General features: G+C 40.9%; 1 long non-coding RNA gene across 1 annotated transcript in view; it reads right to left on the bottom strand.

Annotated features, from left to right (window-relative positions):
• LOC307093332 overlaps positions 1-19,554 on the bottom strand; it is a 105,702-nt gene extending 86,148 nt beyond the window's left edge. The window contains exon 1 of the long non-coding RNA XR_013812952.1: positions 19,463-19,554. This is a non-coding gene — a long non-coding RNA (uncharacterized lncRNA). The remainder of the gene's footprint in view (positions 1-19,462) is intronic.
• Between the last annotated feature and the right edge of the window lie 480 nt (positions 19,555-20,034).

The raw sequence follows: 20,034 nt of genomic DNA, 5'->3' as shown, positions 1-20,034 counted from the left end.
TCACTTTTTCTATCTGTTGATTCTGGGTTCACCCATGTAATTTACTTTGACCAATGAGCTTGCTCTCTTTCCAGTCATAACCATGAGAACATGTCCAGGTTAGTCTGTTGGGACGACATAAGAGACAAATGGAGAAGAGCCAAGCCTTTGCAACTGGAACGGACAGTTTCCCTGAGTTAAGGATCTTGAGCTGGGAGTTCAGAAAGACTAAGGCAGCTAGAATTTGTAGGGCAGAATAGCAGAAAAGTGAAAGCTCTGGAGATCTGCAAAGGGTCACGCTTGACTCATCAGGTGACTAATGACCAGCCTGTGTGTTAGGAAACTACCCAACGTCTGAGAAATAACCACCCAAAAAGATTAGAAAGAGCAATTCCAGAGCTCACACAGAGCCAGAAACAGTTCCTGTTCCCACCAGCGAGAGTAGAAAAACTTGTAATTAATGAGGCATCAGACTGAGGGATCAGAAGGGTTTGTCCCAGGGAGTGGGGCCAAATCTGTCCCAGACAAAATCCGGCTCTGCTCCCATCTAGAGAAACTCAAAGGCAAGGCTGAAAAGATTCAACTGTTTCCAAGTAACTTACATGGATCCCAAAACAATATCCAGTTCCCAAGAAGATAAAACTCACCATTTCTGTAACTTATCAAGTATATTAGTTTGCTAGGGCAACTGTAATAAAATAACACAAAACGGGTGACTTAAACAACAGAAATTTATTTTCTCACAGTTTTGAAGGCTTGAAGTCTGAGCTCAAGGTGTTGTCAGAGTTGGTTCCTTCTAAGAAATGGAGGGATGTGAGAGAATAATCTGCTCCAGGCCTTCTTTCCTGTCTTGTAGAGGCCGTCTTCTCCCTGTGTCTCTTCACATGGCTAATTTTGTGTGTGTATGTTTCTAAATTTCCCCTTTTTATAGGACATCAGTCATATTGGGTAAGGGCTCACCCTAATGACCTCATTTTAATGTGATTAACTCTGTATTAACCCTATTTCTATGTAAGGTCACATTCTGAGATACTGAAGATTTGGACCTCAAGTTATGAATTTGAGGGGGAGGTATAAATCAACCCATAACACCAAGTATTCAAATAAACAGGAAAATATATGGTCCACTTTGAGAAAAACCAGCCAATAGAAATCAAGAAATTATATGGATGACAGAATTAGAATTTGACCAAGACATTAGAACAGTTTTTAAAACTGCATTTCACTTGTCAAATCTCAGAGGGAAGGCAGGGGTGGGTGGGTGGGTGAGAAGGTTAAACCAAAGAACTTATATGCATATAGAGGCCCTATGCACAAAATTCATGCAGGAATAGGCCTGCCTTCCCCTGGCTGCCGGCACCAGCTTCCCTCTGGAACCCAGGACCCAGGCTTCCCTCACAGCCCCGGCTTCATCTGGAAGGTCATCCGGAAGGATGTCCAGTCTAATTAGCATATTATGCTTTTATTATTATAGATATTCATAATCCATGGACACAGACAATTGGGTGATGAAGGCCTAGTGGAGGAGGGTAAGGGGTCAATGGGAGAAAAAAAAAGGGACATATGTAATACTTTCAACAATAAAGATTTTTTTAAAAAAAGAAGTTAGAGGAAAGTGGTATGAATAATATTACATAGAGGCTTGGAAGATATAAAAGGACTCAAATGAAAGTTCTTGAGATATAAAAATATAATGTGTGAGATGAAAAATACACTGTAAGAGATTAATAGTATATTAAATACTGCAGAAGTGATCATCAGTGAACTGGAAACTAAGCAATAAAATTATAAAAAGTGGAACTCAGAGAAAAAACGTTAGGTAAAAAATGAGCAAAGCATTAGTGAGCTATGGGACAACATCAACAGCCTAATATCTATGTAAATAGAATGCCAAAGGAAGGGTGAGGTGAAGAGACTAAAAATTTATTTGAAGAAATATTAGTTGAAAATTTCCAAATTTGATGAAAACGAAAACTACAGAAGCTCAACAAACTCCAAGTACAAGAAACAAGAATAAAACTACACCATCATGTTGTTATCAAATTGCTTGAAACCAACATTAACGAGATAATCTTTAAAAGAAACCAGTGGAAAAAGACACATTTAGTACAGAGGAACAAAGTTAAGAATGACAGCAGACTTCTCATAAATAACAAAACCAAGAGACAATGAAGCGACATATTTGAAAAAGTAAAAGAAAAAAAATTTGTCAATACAGAATTCTGTACTCAGTAAAAATAGCCTTCAGAAATGAAAGTGAAATAAACACTTTTTCAGATATACAAAAGCTGATTTTATCAATAGCAAACCTGGCCGATAAGAAATATTAAGGGAAATCCTTCAGGCAGAAGAAAAATAATTTCCTTTACAAGCAATCAAATGAAAATCTAAGTTTATCAGAGTAATGAAGAGAACCAAAAATGGTAACTACGTGGGTTCTAGAGCTGGTAGGGAAAGGGGAGAAAACATGAATATACACTGTGAGGAAACTTAGGTAGTCAATAACACTATCTGAAAGAAGAATCATATCTTTTAGAAACCAGCAAAATCACATATTTCCAAAACCATATATTTTGGAAACCCAGGAAATAGGTTCCTCCTTTGAGAGCATACGTAAACCTCACCCAATCATTTTACAGCGCGTAAATGCTTCACTTATCTTTGAGAATGAGCAGACAAGCAAGTGCTCTTCTGTAATAAACTGGGCTCCAAAATCATGAAATGCTGAAATCGTCATCTTCAAATTAGCAATGGCTATTGTTATGTCAGATTTTTATTTGAGGAGAATGGAAAAATATATATATTCTAATCTACTTCCTAGGGACAGCTGTAATCAGCAGATGCAATGACAAAAGTCAAGTCATTAGACTTCTTCATTTAAAAATCTGTTCAATAGTAACAACAAAATGGCATCTGTGAATTTTTACTTGTCAAACCTCTGGGAAATGGCCTATCTCTAAATGGACTACTCTTAATTTTTATAACATATATGATTAGGTAAACAAGCAAAAAAATAAAGAAAAAAAATTATTACCTTGAAAGAGAATGCTTAATAGCCGGCTTGTTTTTTCTATGATATCAATATATAGAAAGAGATTACTATGGGAATATCTATACATTCTGGATTTTATATATATTATTGTCAAATCCCACAGACTGCACAATGGTATTAGAATGATTTACTATTTTCCGCTGTTCCATCCTGTTTCTTTACCAGTAAGTGCCCTAACCCATCGTTAGAATTTTATTTAGCTTCCTTCTGTGTTCTCTTGCTCTCCCCTTTGGCAAACAGGTAAGTAAGTTACTTAAAAAGTCCTCATCAGTTATTCATTCATTAAACTGATATTGACCGGCAACTACTATGGGCAAATAGGATTCTAGGCAGTGACCAAAAATAGACTAAAATCCCTGCCTCCCTGGAGTTTACATCTTAGTAGAAGGACAATAAGACAAGTAGAGACTAAGTCATGTGGTACTCAGAGTGACAGGGGAAAACAAATCATGGAAAGGGGAGAGGGAGTGCTGCTTGGGGAGGGTGGCAGGGTTGCAGAGAGGGACACTGAGTAAAAACCCAGCAAGTGGGTGGGGAAGAGCCATATAAACAACTGTAGAAAGAGCATTCAGACAGAGGGAACAGGCTTGGCAGAAATGAGAAACAGCAAAGAGGCCTTCCCTGCTATTCTCTCTCCAGGTAGAGGGGATGAGTAGGGTGAATCGAGCCAGTGATGGAAAGAGTAGAGGGACATGGCAGGTCACAAAGGGCCTTGGAAGGCCATTGTTAGGATTTTGGCTTTGACTCTGAGACAGGTGGGAAGTCCTGAGGAGAACCATGCAATGACACCTAGATTTTAAATTGTCGCCTGGCTGTTGTGTGAAGCATAGACTACTGAAGATTAAGGGGAGGAACAGGCAGACTCTACAATATAGGAAGCTACTACAGTGGTCCAGGTGAGAGAGGATGGAGGTTCTGATCGGGCGCTTGCAGCATCCACGGTGAAGAAACCCGCTAAAGGTGGTTGCCCACCCGGCAGTTCTGACCAAGGTGCCAGGGGTGGACAGCTATATTTTCTTGGAAAAAAACCTTTCCTAAAAATATTTATTGTCTCTAATAAAAATATCAGAAAGTTTTGAAAGCCAACAAGTGAACATTTACATGTGGGAGACTGGTATGAAAGGCTATTGCTAATGGAACTAGAAACACAAGGATACCTCTGTTTTTAAGGGCTGAGGTTTATTCACTGAAGTTTCTTCTTAGATCACAATTAAATAGGAATTCCCCCTTGTTTCTATCCCAGCAATATAAAATGCTCTCTTACTATCATCAGCTCACTCCCTTGCCTTAGTAAATTCTATAGGGGAAAAAAAATTAACTCAATTTTCGATAATTGAACATTAGCATTACTTTAGTATCCTAATTCCTGTTTAATCATTCATACTAAACAGATGTTTGTATATAGATATACATGATACATGAGATTGGCCTGAATTTATACTGAATCCTAGGATGTACTCTGGAACTGTGATTATTTTTATAAAAGGCTTGCGTGTTTGTTTTTGTTTTAATCACACATATTTATCCTGAGAGCAGACTGAAGATGAACTCTGGTTAATGAATTATGGCTAACCAAGTGCTGTTTTCCCTGTGACCCCGCCTCCGAGGGCTGCAGAGCACATCATTTGCTGACTCTACAGCTGATAATAATGCACACCAAATAATCACTAAAATTAATCATCTGTGTCTGAAATAAACATATCACTAACCTCAACCATGTTATTCAAAACACAGATCAAAACACCCCCTTCCATGATAAGCCTGCACTTTTACAGCCTTCCCTGCTATTCTCTCTCCAGCAACATTTTTCTGGACTGACAGAACCCTTAACCAGATTTTCAAACCAAGGGCTATTTACATCCTCCGGTACATCTCAGTGAAATTAATTTGAATTGTTCTCCCTTTTTCACCAGCTTCTCAATAAATCTTGCTGGCAGTTTAAATAGAAGTATCAAGCCAGGCTGGCTTGTGGTAAAAATGACCATGGCTGAATGTTCTGCCCAGAGCTTGAATGGTAAAAAAAAAAAAAAAAAAAAAAAAAAAAGAATGTTGAAAACACACTGTATCCGTTTTCTAGGGTTGGCATTACCAAGCATCACAGACTGGGTGGCTGAAACAACCCATTTATTTCTGACAGTTCTGGAGGCTGGAAATCTGAGACCAAGGCGTCAGCAGGTTTGCTTTCCTCGGAGGCCTCTCTCCTTGGCTGGCAGAGGGCCATCTTCATGCTCACATGGCCTCCACCTTCCACAGGTGTCTGTGTCCTGATCGTCTCTTCGTGCAAGGACGCCAGTCATATCAGAGTAGGACCCACCCTCGTCTTCTCATTTTAACTTAATTACCTCTTTAGACTCTGTATCCGTTACATTGTGAGGTACTGAATGAATTTGGGGGGAGGGGGGGGAGACAGTTCAGCCCATAGAACCAACTATTAAGGAAAAGTACATGGTATAAATCTGTTGTCACCAATTAGCTGTTTAATGAACAAGGATGTTTGATTCTTTGAACACTGAGAATGTGCTAAGCCCAGAATATAGCATGTGACATCCTCACTCCACATATGGAGAATGACCTAAGTCTGTGCAACCCCCCAAACCTCTGAGGAGGTGCTTGGAGGCACGGGGGTCTGGCCCACTTCTGCTCAGCGCCCAGCTCTGCATTCAGGAGACAACCATCAGCCAGGCTCAGGATGTGTCTTATGAAGAATCTTTCTTTGCCAGGTGCCCCAACCTTTTGCACAGTTCATGAAGCCAGATAGAAGGAACTGACTTAGGTTTTCTGAAAGACCCTTACCACAGGAAAAGACATCCCTTTGCTCTTCGTTTTCTCCAGCCACATTTGTAACACCGCAGCCTCCTGCCTGGCCCTGGCCCTGGCCCTGAGAGGGTCGGAGGGGACACTGGTTCTGGATCCACAAGGAGATCATACCAGAGAAAGTACCACTGCTCTCCCCAAAGTAGCTGTGAACACGTGGGCGGGCCGAGAGACCAATGCTCCTATAAAGCTGTAACTCTGGGAACACAGACCTTCTTTAGCACTTTAATATTAGCAGACATAGCTGAACACAAACTGTGACAGAAGAGCATCTTTTATACACGTATCTTCCCCTTTTCCCTAGCCTCCCTCCTTACACACATCACTCAGTTTCCATAGCATTTCCCAGAGTACCAGGAGCCCCTGACTCCAGGGTGCGGATTTAGTGGCACTGGCACATCTGGGATTCTGTTGCCCTCCTGGCATCTGGGAATCCTTTCCAAGCCTTGTGTTACGGAAGTTTTCTGTGCAGCGGAAAGCGCATGGATTTGGGAGTGAGAGAAACCTAGGTTTGAATCGTAGCTCCATCATATGGTCTTAAGCAACTGGACTGACCTTCAGTTCCTTCATTTGTCAGCTGAAGTTACTGTGAACACCAACTGAGTGAATTTGTCTAAAATACATAGCACAGTATCCAGTATATTATTGATTCCACTCCTTTGTACTCCCGAGGATTTCCCTGGCAATGGTTAGCCAATGGGAAGTTTTAATTGGAGTGTAAAATCAAATTGTGGTCAAAACAACCCTCTTAGTATCACGACACCTATGCACCACTGGTGTAATCCCACTGGAAGACATAGTCACACCAAGATAAGGACATCTGGAGGCTTAAAAGGCCATGCTCATTTCAAATTGGCCTTAAGTTTGAACACTTATAAATATCAGAAAATGAGGAAAAAAACTAAGCATCAGTCAGCTTGAATTGGATGATAAAAAATCCCACCCACCCCCAATGCAGACATGCTAATATGAATAAAGAACAAAATACATAGAGAATTAAATGACTAGAACCTGAAGTAACTTGCTTTGCAGCAAAGAAAGTAAGCAAACCAGCTTTACCTCAAGTGGATCACTCACTTTGAATTCTCTCCACCCTTAAGTGTATAGGTTGGGTTGCCTCGCCCTATACTTATCTATATTCACACATCACTTATGTTTCAGGTTTTATCTCCCTAAATTTATTGCCAATTCCTCCTAGGAAGAAATCATAGCTTATATTTCTTCTATATACTTCCCTTAGGTAGGACCACAAGAAAAAAAAAAGAAAAAAGGGAGGAAGGAAGGAAGGAAGGAAGGAAGGAAGGAAGGAAGGAAGGAAGGAAGGAAGGAAGGAGGAAAGAAAGGAGGAAGAAAGGGGAAAGCAGAAAGGAAGACCTGCTTCGAAAGGAAGACTGAACTTTGTGGTTAAGTATCCTGTGGTGAAGTATCCCCATGCACACTGGCCATCTGCAAACTGTTTGCTCTTGGCCGTTCTGTTGAACTTGGTGTGTCCATCTTCTTGTAATAAATGCTTGTTGGAGAATTCAGCATAAGGAACCATCTGCCATGTTTAACCTGAATCATCAACAATGAGCAAAGTGTTCATTTATAGCCCGTGTTGGTCATTAGTGACTAATTAAATGTGAGCAGCAAAGGCAATACTCTCCAGAACAGCTGTTACAGATGGGGACAAGGCAGCAGAAACAATTGCACAGCTGGTTCTATAAAGAGCTTTGAATCTAAATCCAGGCGTTTTCTTCTAATGACAGGACCTAAAACAAGGAATACGTAACACTGGCAGAGGAGCTGGAGAAGGAGCAGTGCTCAAGTCCCCGGAAGCCCCACACCACTGTGGTGGAGGAAGGGATAATTACACCTGTCCAAACGTGCCACCTCTGGAAGTGATCCCTCTCACCCCTCAGAACTCTCTGAGCACTTTACACCACTTGTGAGGCTTGTGTTGTGCACATCACTGGAGCATCATCTTTTAGATTTGTGTCTTTTTATTTCCACCACTTGTAGATTCTTTAAGGCAATGACTTTGCAACATTCAACTTTGAACCTTACATAAAGACTAAACGTAGCACTTTCTGCTGAGTTAACAACGAAGAAACATTTGTTGCATAAATTAATAACATTTCCATTGTCTTTTAGTCTGGAATATATTATCTTACCTATTTCTTCATTTGGGCTTAAACAGCCAAATCCAATAACTATTTATGGACTTTGGTAAACAAACACAAGACGGCATGATCTCACAGCAGAATCATGGGTAGAAGGTCAGGAGACAGAGTCTTATCCTGGTGCTTTTTCTAAATATAAAGTGGACTTTGGTAAGTCATATAACTTTTCTCAGTTACTTCATCTATAAGCTGAAGGAAAAGAATATCTGTCCTGTAAAGCAACAAGGGAAGGGAAGAGAGGAGACATTTATTGCATGTCAGACACCAGCTTAGGTGCATGAGTCTCATAAAAACTTTGCAGTAGTTTCCCAGCTTGACAGATGAGGAAACTGAGACTCAAGTAAAGTAAATGGCAAGAGTCACTCAGCTAAGTGATTGGCAAAGTGAGAACACACACTCAGAGTATCTAACTCCAAAGCAGTTCAGGTCAAATCATTTGACACTTAGTGAGAGCCACTGAGCTGGCACCATGATGGTTGCCAAGGGTACAGAGGTGAACTAAACAGAACGCTAAGTGTCTATGAGTGGATAAAAACACATAAACAAATAATTGGACCAGATTATGTAAAAGGATTCCTTCCACCCCACCCTACTGCTTTTAATGAGGCTGTGAAAAATAAACTATGTAAAAGTCAAAAGGTCTTTCTTAAGTGCCTGTGGCCAACACTGCAGTACTTGCACTAGGAAATATACTGTATTTTAAATAAAGAACTCTTGGTCCCAGTCCTCAAGATTACAATCTCATTAAAGGAAATATCAGTGCTGGAAGTGGTGAACTTCACTTATCCAGAAAGTTCATTCACATGGAACAATATATTTCATTAAACTAATAGGTAAAATTTAATATTGCTAAGTTTGCTTTTGAGACGACTTGACAGCTATTGCAATTAAGACCAAGGTCTTGGCAGTACAATGAACACAGTGTTGTCACACATCAAGGCTACAACTTTATGAATGTTATGTCAGCTAATTACCATTAATAAATAATCTACAGGTTTCAGTAGGCTTAAAAGAGGAACATTCTACTAACCATCTTCTGGCTTTGACTGCGCATTCCTCTGTAACTAGAGACACTTTTTGATTAAGCAATCTTTTTAAAGTTTAATACTTTCTTCTCACTTGAAACAGTAATATTAACTTTTAGTCATAAAAACCTCCTCCTCCTCATGTAGCCAAGAATTGTGTATACTATACATGAAATCAAAACATCAAAATACATATAAACTTTAAGAGAAAGTTAAACTGAAAAGCATGCGATTAACTAGTAATTATCAAGTAAATACCGAGTTGTAGAAGGATGTTTTATATTATGTTCCTTCAGTATCTCTCACTTTTGTATTGCTGTGAGTCTTTTACAAGCAGAATTTTCTTGAATTACTTACTTTATTGTTGAAATAGTGTTTAAAGCATGCACACATAACCCATAGGCTTAAATTTAGTGATTCATTGTCTTTTATTCTTTTGTCTTTTTAAAAATATATTTTTATTGTTCATAGTATTACAGTGATTTGTTATTTTATGTTCATTGTAATAAAAATAATATGCAACTTGAGAAACTTCTCCTTATGTCATATCACAAAGGATTGAATTTTTTATTCTCCTACACAAAATAAGAGCTACTTATTTAGCTATTTACTATTATTTCTTTGTTCAAATAATATTTGGTGAAGAAAACCTCAAAAACCACATAGGTGAAAACATACCACCACTGTTTTAAAAAATGGATTCAAACATATATAACTCTCTTCTGAACCGACATACTTTCCTATCATCCGCACAATGAGCTCATATTTAATATTTTACAATTGTCCTGTTAAATATATATTTTCTCTAGGACCGCCCTGAAATATCTTCAAATGTCAATGAACTCCTCCAGTAAGAAGAATTTACTCTGAGATCAATAAATAATCTCAGATTTTGGTGACTGTTCAAGGAAGTTCATTGCCTATGGAAGGAATCACAAAAGAATGGAGCTAGGATTTTCAGGGACTAAATTAGGAAACATCAAACGATAGAGGATGTGAAGGGCTTAAGGCTCTCCATCTTTTCACCAATAGCGGGGTTGTACTTGGGGCTCAAATATTAGGAGCCATCCCTCCTCCTGCTCATTCATTTTGCTCTAAATCATTTAGGGATGAGAAGTCTCATGGGAGTAAAAAGTCCAGGACCCAGATTCCACCCAATGTGAGCCTTGGAACTTACCCCCAAGTGGTACCAGGACACCAAAGTGAAGACAGGAAAACATGCTCCAAGTGGAAGTTCACCATGTGGTCGAGGGTTCCACAGTCAGGGGGCCACTCTGGCATGTGTATGCAGTGGATTCTAGAACTTCTCTGGCTCAGTGGATGAGTGTCAACCCATGAACTAGGAGTTCAGGGTTTGATTCTAGAGATGAGTGTGTAAACTGAAAGAAGTGTTCTACTGAAGTGCCCATTTGGGATTCTTATCACTGAGCATAATCCTTAGAGGGAATATAGCCTTTTTCTCACCACAGCCACCAATGTCTGGGCAAAGTCTTCACAGGTCAGAGTGAACCTGGAAGCAAAACAGGTCTCCAGATCTGGGCCAGTTCACTAAGAAATATTTGCTAACTTCCTGTCCCACCTCTACCAGCAAGGTGGTAGCAAAGAAGCATTAAAAAGCATTCATTCATGGCTGCAGTGTGCAACAAAGGGAACATTCAAACTTCTGTTTGATGACAAAACTACCTATATATATAAAAACCTAGCGATTGGAACAGCAGAACAACCAGAATGACCGGTGGCTATAACATGCACTGCGGCAGCCAACCAGCCTGATCTAGGGCCCCATCTGCCCCACACCCCCAGCCAGCTCAGCCCCTGATCGGCCCCCAACACCTCGATTGGGGGCGGGGCCAGCAGGCCAACCACCGGCGGCCCTCCCCCCACACTGGCCCGACCGAATGGGTCCCCATTGGGGCGGGCTGGCTGGACCCCACCCATGCATGAATTCATGCACTGGGCCTCCAGTATACCTATAAACAACCACAACAACAACAAAAAAATCCCATAGGTCTCTTCCTAGTCTGAGCTTTGGATAAATTTCCTTTGCAACTCTTTCCAATTGTGAGCAATGCATCTCTTTCTCTGGCTATTTTATACAAGGCTGGATGTTAAATTGTCAGGGAGGATTCAAGTGACAACTAAGCTAAAATAAGGTACAAAGAAAGGTCTCATGCCATGTTTCTGAAAGCATGGTCCACTGACAATGCATTGAGTAGTAATGATATTTATAACAAAGTCTATACTTTTGTTTGGGTTATGAACCATTTATTTATGACTTTTAATAAGAACCAGACATTGCCTCATTCCTGTCTCATCCAAGAAGTATGTCTTGCAATGAAATCTAGTGAGGTCTAATTTTTTCCCCTTAGAGTGGTATGTATGTTAATAATGAAAAGTGAGAGTATTAGATGATTTGTTCAAGTCAATGGTTCTAGGACTATAAATCTGTGGTTGTATTAATGCATTTTTATCAGAGAGGCTGAAACTACATAAAAAAAGAAGCACTGTGTGGTTAACGTGGCTCAGTGGTTGAGTGTCAACCCATGAACTAGGAGTTCAGGGTTTGATTCCCAGTCAGGGCACATGCCCAGGTTGTGGGCTTGATCACCAGTGTGGGCTGTGCAGGAGACAGCTGATCAATGATGTTTCTCATCGATGTTTCTACCTCTCTATCCTCTCCCTTCCTCTCCCTCTAAAAAGTCAATAAAAAATATATTAAAAAAAAAAAAAGACACAATTGTGCCAACATGGAAGGAGGTTCCTCATGGAGTGCCATGGAGTTTGATTAGTGTCTGTCTTGAAATATTTTTATTCAAAAATAAGGGGGGGGGGGGTAAAACAATTTTGTGAATGAATCTAGCTTGGAGATAATAGAAAAAACAAATTAATCAAGACTCAAAAGTATTTTGGCAGGATCAGAACCAACCCAGGAGACTAGGTAGGAAACAGTTTGACCTTGGGTATCTGCTTGGAATAATTTGTAAGAACTGTTGGAATATAGCCCTAACCGGTTTGGCTCACTGGGTAAAGCATTGGCCTGCACACTGAAGGGTCCCAGGTTTGATTCCGGTCAAGGGCATGTACCTTGGTGTTGCGGGCACATCCCCAGTACGGGGTGTGCAGGAGGCAGCTGATGGACGTTTCTCTCTCATCAATGTTTCTAACTCTTTATCCCTTTCCCTTCCTCTCTGTAAAAAATCAATAAAATATATTTTTAAAAAACTGTTGGAATACTATGTTGAGAGGAATTCTAAAGGCATGCAGGGCTGGGGGACAAGAGTTTTGAAACCAATCAACATTATCTGGTCATTACATCCAGACAACACAGTGTATTGCTGTGATGTCCTACAGTTAGGGATTTACTTATATATTTTTCATTAATTTATTTAATAAGTGTTTATACACGGTTCCTATGTGCTCAGGGAGAAAGGGTACAATCATTCAACGGTGTCTGGAATTGTGACCACTACTGAGATAACTTGAGAGTAAAGGAGGAGTTTACTTATTTATTCCCTCATTTATTTAACAACTTCTCATACAGAGTTTCCTATGTACCAAGCACTGTCCTAAGGGCTTCAAAATATTAAATTGATTCTCCTAACAATCATCCTATATAATAAAAGCCTAATATGCAAACCGACTGAACGGCAGAATGACGGGTGGAACGACCAGTCGCTATGATGTGCACTAACCACCAGGGGGCAGACACTCAATGCAGGAGCTGACCCCAGCCCACAGGTCCCAGGCAAGCCAATGCAGGTGCCAGCGGGGGGGGGGGGGGGGGGGGGGGGCGGGCCCTAATCGCCTCACTGGTTGGCCCGCAGAGGGAGTAAACTGGTGGCGGCGGCGGCTGGGGGTGGCAGTGGGAGGCGGGGCCAGCCGGCGAGCAGGCGGCGCTGCCCCCCCACCCCCACCACCCTGCTGGTCACCTCCCACAGAGGGAGGAGACTGGCATCGGTGGCAGTGGCATAGCGATCAGGAGGCGGGGCCAGGCGTCAAGAGGGCAGCGCTGCCTCCACCCACCCCCCACCCCCGCCCCATCGCCCCACTGGTCGCCCAGCAGACTGGCGGCAGTGGTGGGGGGTGGAGCCGACGACTGGGAGGCACCAGGCCGACCGAGGCGGGTGCCAGAGGGGGCCCCTGCTGGTCTCCACACAGATCGGCCCTGATGGCCGGCCAAGCCTAGGGACCCTAGCCGTGCATGAATTTTGTGCACTGGGGCTCTAGTATTATATAAGATACTATTATTACTCTCTCTTTACAAAAGACAGGTTAGGTAACTTGCCCAAGGTCAGAGCTACTGAGTGTATAGCTGGGATTCAAGCCTAAGGTAGTCTGTTACCAGAGTGGGTACACCTAACCACCACACTGTGACGCATAACATCTTCCACAAAATATGGACCATTCCTATACACATAATACATTTTAATTTATTTAAAGATAAATTTTAAATCCTAAATTTAGGACCAGAAAATATAATGTGTTATATAAATATAGAATGGGAGAGACAGATTCATACAAAAAGAAAATTAGTTTGGGATTTATTTTAAGTCCAAGATAAATAATGTGGCAGCTAAGAAAACTAATAAACTTCCAGACGTTATTAATACAAAAGAAGTAAGAAAGAAGGATAAAAGGGAAAAGAATTAGAATTTATTGATTCTACTGGGTGCTAGGTACTTATATATAATATTGTATTTACCCTTGATTAAATCTCTTAGAGGTTATTATTTATGGTAGATTGGTTGCATTCTTCAGCTATCATAAGAGAAGATGGGGGGAAAACTAACATTAACCGAATGCCTATGGGGTCCTTAATGCTTTACTTAATTTACTTACTAAAATCTTACACCAGCCTAGTGAGAGATAAGCATCATTAGCACCATTATTACCATTTAGTTTAGAATGTATAAAATATTGTTAGAGCCAGGATTCAAATTCATATGCATCACACTCTGTGGTAGGCTGTCCAAGATGTCCATGTCCAATTCCCCCAGAACCTGCGAATATATTACCCTGTATGGAAAAAGGGACTTTGAAGATATGATTATGGATCTTGAGGTGGGGAAATTATCCTGGGTAGTCTGCGTGGGTCCTAAATGTAACCATGGGGTCCTTGTAGGAGGAAAGTAAAGAGAACTTGACTGCAATAGAGAAGAAGGCAGCGTGTCCATGAACGCAGAGACTGGAGCAATCTCCAAGGACTGCAGGGTGCTCTACAAGTGGAAGGTAAGGAACAGGTTCTGCCCTGTGGCTTCCAGAAAGGACCAGCCCTGCTGATACCTAGATTTTAGCTTCTTAAGACATCTTTTGGACTACTGACCTTCAGAACGCAAGAAAATAAATTTGTCTTGTTTTATGTTTGTGGAATTTGTTGCAACAGCAACAGGAAATTAATACAGGCTCCCAACTTAGAGAACACCCATATAAATAAATTCAGTGCCACAAACAGTGCATTCCTAAGATGAAGGACTTAAACACATCCCTATCAGGAAAAGCCAACACCTGGAGCCACATCCGACCAGATAGGGAAGTTTCAAATATGAACACCCTCCAATAACACTTGAGCCATCATCATGACTATTCCAAAGTAAAGTCTGGAAATCCTGAGCCAAGTACTCCAACCCCTCCTCCCAGCTGGGAGGAAGGAATAGTGTGAGGGCCAGCCCCTCAGGTAGCCAAGCCATAAAACCTTGTAGAACTAAATCAGAATTTTGAAATGAACCCTCAAGCTTGAGGTGGCCAACATAAACCTCAGTAGAACTAGTTGTACTTCCAGTAGCAAAACACTTTTAAACAAAGGTCATGTTACATGCCCAAGTGTTAGGTCAAAACCTGGCATCTGTTCGACAGTAGCCCAAGACTGGAATTTACCCGAGAGTGAGTAACTCAGAATAAAAATACTTGTAAAACAAACTCTGTGCCTAGCCCAGATGGAAAAAGAAGCTTCTGGCTTTGATGCAGTACAAACTCCAGACCTCATGCCAGCAGTAGCCTCCTCCAGGATTACATTTGGCATAAGAATGGGAATTATAGTAGTTTGAATTACACATGCTTTCCAATGCAAAATAAGTACTACCATGGACTGAAAGGAAGTTTGTTTATATCTTCTGTTGTTCATTGAGACAATTCTCCTTGGCTCTGCAGGCTGCTGTCCAGTGTTACCCTCTCAAGGGAAGTGACTCAAGCAGGAAACACCCGCCAAAGTGAAGAGAAAATACAATCTTCTGAATGAAATTAGCTTTTGTGTTCCTGCCCCCTTTTGATCCTGATAGATATTTCTGCATGAAAAATTTTTCAATACTAGCCTCCTGAAATATTTAATCAGGTAAGGCTCAGAGGTCAGAACAATAAGGTTGTCTGGTGCTGGTGGGCCTTAATCTGAGGACAAAACATAAACATAATGACAATGCTGGTGGGAATCTAAGAGGATTTTAAGTTTCACGCCCTTCCTTGTGACCACTCCCCATCGATGGGGCCATACCTTGACATACATTCTGCTTTCACAACTAGAAAGAGAAAAAGAGAAATGGCTATCATTCAAATAAAATGAAACTTTTAAAATGAAAGGGTATAAAAGAAATAATTAACTAATAATTCCTTTCCTTTGATATGTAATATTCTATTGGACTCAGAATAAACTGTGATGCCTATTTCTGACTTTCCTAGGAGGCTATCTCTACTTACATTCACCCAGAGGCAATCACCCTGATTCTCCTCTCAGAGTCTTCTATTCCAGTCACATAAAAAACTCTCATTGATTATGGAGACTAACCTACTGCAAACTTTGGGAGAGTCTCCTCCTCACAAAATCTGCCCTCCTTGTCAGAAATTATGACCTTGCAATTTGTTTTGGGGAGTCTCATAGGCGTTTTTTCAGTTTTCAACAATCTCATGAAAAGAAGAAAGTAGCCCTGACTGATTTGGCTCAGTCGATAGAGTGTCGACCTGCGGACTCAAGGGTCCCAGGTTCGATTCCGGTCAAGGGCATGTACCTTGGTTGCAGGCACATCCCCAGTAGGGGGTGTGCAGGAGGCAGCTGATTAATGTTTCTCTCTCATCAATGTTTCTGGCTCTCTCTCCCTCTCCCTTACTCTCCGTAAAAAAAAAATCAATTAAAATATATTTTTTTAAAAAAATAAAGTAAATCTTAGTCCCTAAAAACTGCTAACATCCTGAGGGCGTGGGGACCAGTGTTGGGGGAAGGATTCCAGGGAAGGAGGGAGTGGGAGAGTGGGCAGGAGCAGAACTCTTATTGGAGGACAAATTTGATCTGACCTCAAATACAAAAGCTTTTCTACAAGCTATTCAGTTTACTGCTGTTAAAGTCTTCTTTTTGTGCATTTTTAAGGAAAAGTGATGACAAAATTACTAAAGTTATCAATGCAGTGGAGTCAGAAGAAAAAAAAAATGAGGAAATGTTAAACACTTTGGTGGTGGGCAGGGGTCAGAAATGTGTTCTCTACTTAACTAGGGCCAGGGTGTTTGTTCTGATGGTTCTCCACACTCCCTTCCCCAATTGCACCACATCCCCTCCACTGAAAGCAGACACTTCTTTTTTTCTTTTTCTTTTTTTTAAATTGATTTCAGAGAGAGGAAGGGCGAGAAACATCAATGATGAGAGAGAATCATGGATCAGCTGCCTCCTGCACACCCCCTACTGGGGATCAAGCCCGCAACTTAGGCTTATGCCCTTGACTGGAATCGAACCCAGGACCCTTAGGTCTGCAGGCTGACGTGAAAGCACGCATTTCTGATCAAAAGGTTGCAGCACCTAAAGCTCAAAAGAAGAGTCTTAAAGGGCAACTGTCAACAATCAAACCATGAAGCAATCACCACCACAGCCCTGTGCCCCCAGCCTCAAACTCCAGGAAGGAAGCACCAGGGAAAACCCAAAACTCCACCCTTCTTCCTGTCAGCCAATCAAAGGCTCTTCCAGGCTGAGCTGGGAGGGAAAGGACTGGATGATCAGTGCCTTTCCATCCTCTCCTTCACTGGACTTTTCCTAAAATCCTCTAAAATCCTCCAAAATCCATATCCCACATTCGGAGTCTATCAACAGCATCCCAGTGATCTAATACATCCTCATTTTATCATGAGATTGTCAAACACTAAAAAAAACAAAAACAAAAAAAGGCTTCCAGACTTCCATATGAATTGTTAATGATAAAATTTCAGACCTGTGGAGAAATATATTTAGGTCAGAAGATCCTCTTGAGAGGGTGTGCCTTCAAAGTTCCCAGGGCTCTTATCTGTCCCTCCATTGACCTTTACAAGCCTGAGACCCTAAGGGACCTGGTATGAAAGCTCGTCCTCTGACTCAGGCTTCACCAGAGAGCACCTTGAGTGCAATATCTGCCTCAAGACCACCTGAGGACCAGACCACCTGTGTTAGCTGCTGCTCAAGCTGCCATCACCAAACACCAGAGACAGGGTGGCTTAAGCAACAGAAATTAATTATCTCTCAGTTCTACAGGCTGAAAGTCCAAGATGAGGGTGTTGGCAGGTGTGTTTTCTTCAGAGGCCTCTCTCCTTGGCTTACAGATGGCTGCCTTATTGCTGTGTCCTCACCTGGTGGTCCCTCTGTACTAATCTCCTCCACTTATAAGGACACAAGTCATATTACATTAGGGCTCACCCATGTGACCCTGTCTTACCTTTACCTCTTTAAAGGTCCTATCTCCAAATACAGTCACATCCTGAAGTACTGGGGGTTAGGACTTCAGCACATAAATTTTAGAAGTATACAATTCAACCCATTACACTATCCTCCCATCTTTGGAAAGGAATCTCAAAAATCACAGAATGGTAAAGCTATAGTTCTTTGATTGTAGCTAGGAACATGAAATCAGGCTTTCTGTAAAAAGAAAAGGGCCTGGCATCTAAAGTGTGGAAGAGCTGTTTCAAAAAGGAAAAACCTGGAAATTTCTCTGCTGGGATTAGCTCCAGGAAGAGGACATGAATTAAAAAAAAGAAACCATCCTGATCATTTCCTGCTATGACACTACCCAAAGGAAGCTGAAGGCTCTCCTACATTGTCACCAGAAGATAGACGCAGATGAAAAGCACCACTCAGTAGGATGCATTAGGGACTTTGGATAGCTGGCCATGAGTGAGACAGACTGGGATCACCCAGGCTTGACGACTCATAATAGTGAGTAATCTGCTGTTCTCCCAGACCCAGCAAGAACATATGGCACCACTTTAGTTGGTCATCTAAGGCAGCTACACCATTCTTTTTCCTTTGATTTACTTTTAGTACAATAATGATAATAGTAATAACTATACCACATACTAAACTCTAGCTGCATAGCAGGTATTGGGTTAATGGCTTTGTATACATTAAACCACTTAACCGTCCCATTATTATCTCTCTTTTATATAGGAAGAAATTATCAAAGGTCACATAATTAGTAAGAGGAAGAGCTGATATTTAAACCAAGAACTCTGACTCTAAAGCCCTTAGCTACTTCTCTTCATCAATCCACCTTTGGAAGGCAATATAGTTTGGCTAGAATAGCATAGTGGGGAAATACAAGCTTTATCCTCACAACAGGAAAGTGTTCAAATCCTACCCTGACTGTGGGCAAGTGAATCAATCTCTCTATGTCCAGTTGCTTCTTATACAACTGGGGATAATTTATGAAAAAGTCCAGCCAAAGTTACTCATAAATCTATCATTTTCATTATTACTACTATTTCACCTCTAGCTCTATTCTATGATTAAACATGTAATATAAACCAATAAAATTGCACTAATACATAAAGTAATGTCTTGCATTGCAAGTTTACATTAACTAGTACTACTAATTTGAAGTTATCCATTTAGCTCTTTCCTCAGCAAAGGCAAAAGTTAGATGAACCCTTCTTTTTTCACTTACTTTTAAAAATCACTACTGATTGCTTATTAACATTGCATTTTCATTATCCCTACAGCATCTCATCCTTAGGAAGACTCAATGAATAATTTAAAGTTCATGTTTAATTTATTATACATGCTTACAGCAACTATTTTTATGGAGTGATCCTTGTTAAAGTTCTCAAGGCCTAGAGACACTAGTGGCTCCATTAAAAGTATATTTCTTAGTTTTCTTGGGGATTTTGTTTTAAAGTGCTCGGATGGGCATTTTCATAGATAACTGACAGTAGATTACATGCTACTCTATTTACCACATTTGAAGAAACACTATTTTTTTTTGTCTGATAGTTGTAGATTTCTAGTTCCTACATTTTGGATTATAATGAAAGCATTGACATAAGACAAGGTGACTGATTCAACTATTTCCTGGGAAATGGTTGAACAGAGAATCATAGGGATGAATCAGGAGTGGGAAAAAGAGATGAAGAATGGGGAAAGTATGCTTCCAAGAAGAGCTGTAGAAAGTTGGTCAACAGTGGGATGCAGTAGGGCAGTCAAATAATTCTTGTACCTTATCCAGATGCTCTGAATGCAATAATCAGGAAGATGTAGAGTACTTTCCCCTGGTTGTGCTTCCATCTGGGATCAAGACGTATCCTCAATTAGGTATCACCCACTTTCCTGGAAACGAAATGAAGCCAGAATATGGCATATTTTTCTGCTGAACCTAGTTCCATAATCTATGAAATTGTTTAGGTCTCATTTACATTTGCCCTGAGTTGGAAGTCTCCTAGGGTCTAAATTGGGAACCATTATATGTGACTATGATGCTTTCTATTTATTGAGTCAATGGGTTATTCATTAGTAGAGATGTGAAAAACACTAACACAAAACAAGGACAAGTCCATTCCAAATAACATGGTCTGGGAGGCGTTAATTCTACATGGATTAGTACAGATCAATATATTTTTAGAAGGTACCTGTGGATAAAGGTCTCCTTTACCTAATGTTGTTATGCCACCAAAACTATGAGGGGTACAACTGGCCTTATGAAAACCTGTCTTTCCTCTGGGCAAGGGGCTCAGCGAAGCCATACACTATCAGCCAATGTGGTTTCCACTCTACTTGCCAGACAGATGGACC

This window comes from Cnephaeus nilssonii, assembly GCF_951640355.1.
Source record: "Cnephaeus nilssonii genome assembly, chromosome: 21".
In the NCBI taxonomy this organism is placed as follows: Eukaryota; Metazoa; Chordata; class Mammalia; order Chiroptera; family Vespertilionidae; genus Cnephaeus; species Cnephaeus nilssonii.
This window is presented reverse-complemented; position numbering and strand designations above follow the sequence as displayed.